The sequence below is a fragment of the Vombatus ursinus genome, unplaced genomic scaffold, assembly GCF_900497805.2.
Source record: "Vombatus ursinus unplaced genomic scaffold, bare-nosed wombat genome assembly UNPS02010980.1, whole genome shotgun sequence".
Classification (NCBI taxonomy): Eukaryota; Metazoa; Chordata; class Mammalia; order Diprotodontia; family Vombatidae; genus Vombatus; species Vombatus ursinus.
The window spans coordinates 5,938,604-5,940,724 of NW_020950758.1; the positions used below are offsets into that span (position 1 = coordinate 5,938,604).

The following is a 2,121-nucleotide window of genomic DNA, read 5'->3' on the forward strand; positions in this document are numbered from 1 at the left end:
GTCTGACTGTCCGTGACCCCTTTTGGGGTCTGTTTGGCAGAGATACTGGAGTGGTTTTCTGTCTCCTTCTCCAGCTCATTTTACAGATGAGGAAACTGAGGCAAACGGGGCGAAGTGACTTGCCCAGGGTCACCTGGTTAGGAAGTGTCTGAGGCTGGATTTGAACTCAGGGAGGTGAGTCTCCCAGCATTCTGTCCGCTGCTCCACCTAGCTGCCCTTAATCCTTCTCAGGAAGACCCTTGAGCAGGTCCTACCAAGAAGGGCATGTCTACTCTTGTTCTCTTTAGGTAAAATAAATAAAAAACGGTACACTTCTGTGCTTTCCTCAACGTCAAATTCCTTCCTCTTTTGTCTCACGCTTCCTGTAAATGTGCTGTGGAAATTTCTTCAGTGAGAGTGAATTCTCTGATTATCAGCAGCACTGTCAGCCAGAACCTCCCTCCGGGCGTATTGCTCACAGAGGTGCCTCTGCTAAGACCTTAGCTCAGCCGAGAGTGTGGACGGTTTTTCTCACGCGTTTCCCACTGCAGTCGTTGAGAGGAGCAGCCTCGTGGACAGAGCGTTCTATTTGGAGTCAAGAAAACCTAGGTTGGATTCGAACCCCCAACACCTCCTAGCTCTGTGTCCCCGGGAAATTGCTTCATCTTCTCAGCCTCGGTTTTTGCTTCTGTACTATGGGGATAATAGTAGCACCTACCTCAGGATGGCTGGGATAGGATTGCTGGGAGGATCTTCCAAAATTTTGTGTGTAAAATGTTTCTCCAACCCTAGAGAGCCACGGCCTGTATTCTTATTGTTTTCATCTGCTTTCCTCTTTTGTAATGGAGTTCAGATAGAAAGGATTCCCGAAAGGAGTCACTTTTCGGTTCCCCTTTCGTATCTCGTGTTCTGATGGATCAAATAGGTGGATATTGTAAGGTATATGGATAGCCATGGAAAGATAAAATCATCCCTTTCTGTACTTGAATGAAGGTGTTGGGGGCTGAGCTGAGCGTCCCCATCGTCAGGATGACTCCAGTGACTGGCAGAGCCCTGGGGGGGATGGGATGGCCCCCTCAGCCAGCACCCCCGGATCCTGACTTCTCCCGCTCCCTCTCCGCATTCGGAAAGATCTCTGTTCCGTACTGTAGCTCAGAGATCAGTGGGGCGGTTGGCTGGCTGTTGTCCTTCCTGCTGAAAGAGGAGCAAAATGACGTCACTGTCGGGGTCGAGGTACGGCCTGTCCGACTGTGGCTGCTCGGATCCATGTGAGCTAGGGAGACTAAGGCAGCCCGGGCACGAAGAGCCTCTATTGCTTTGTGGGTGTCGATGTTAGAATTTCACACCGTTGTTGTTGTGATTGTTGTTTCTGCTGCTTCTGAGGTTACGTAGAATGGATGAACAAGAATGTCTTTATTCTGTGCCGGGCCCCTGCGCTCAGTGGAACGGGAGGGTGTGGAGGGGCCGGAGCGCTGCCGTCTCGGGCAGGGCGCTGCTCTGGCATCAGAACTTTTGGGTTAAAGCCCTGGCTTCAATATTTGCTAGGCGTGCAGCCCTGGACAAAACAATTTCTCTGAGTCTCTCTCCTGTAAAAGGGAGTGTGCGCTACCTCCGCTCCATGGCTGTTTTATGGAAGGCACTTTGGAGACCTCAGAGCAGGACAGAATGGGAGTTTTTATGCATCGGCACCGGACTTGTGATTTCACTGGTACCTGCAGACAACTTCCAGATGAGGAAGGCCCCTCTACCGACACAAGTTGACACCCACTCTCTAATTCTCTGAGCTGCCTGGGGCGCTACCAGCTCTAGTGGTGCACCAGGATCACACAAACAGCATCCGTCAGAGTACAGCTCTTCTAGCTTCCAGGCCACTACTCCGTGTCCTTGCTCAAAACGGTCATTATTCTTCCTCTCCCCCACCTTCTCCCACTTGCTGGAATCAGGTGGTCTCTTTGGGGTGGCGTGGATCTGGTCTCCACGCAGACGCCAGAGCGTGAGTGGAGGCTTGAGCCCAGAGAGTGAGTGGAGGCTTGAGCCCAGAGAGTGAGTGGAGGCTTGAGCCCAGCCGCTTCAGGAAGCTTTGGCTCCAGACAGTGAGTGGAGGCTTGAGCCCAGAGAGCGAGTGGAGGCTTGAGCCCAGAG

The 2,121-nt window shown here is 52.3% G+C and overlaps 1 protein-coding gene across 1 annotated transcript in view; it reads left to right on the forward strand.

Annotated features, from left to right (window-relative positions):
* Positions 1-403: 403 nt before the first annotated feature.
* Positions 404-2,121, forward strand: part of VSNL1 (visinin like 1) — a 62,797-nt gene continuing 61,079 nt past the window's right edge. The window contains exon 1 of the mRNA XM_027855647.1: positions 404-588. The gene's annotated coding sequence lies outside the window, so the exon portion shown is untranslated. The remainder of the gene's footprint in view (positions 589-2,121) is intronic.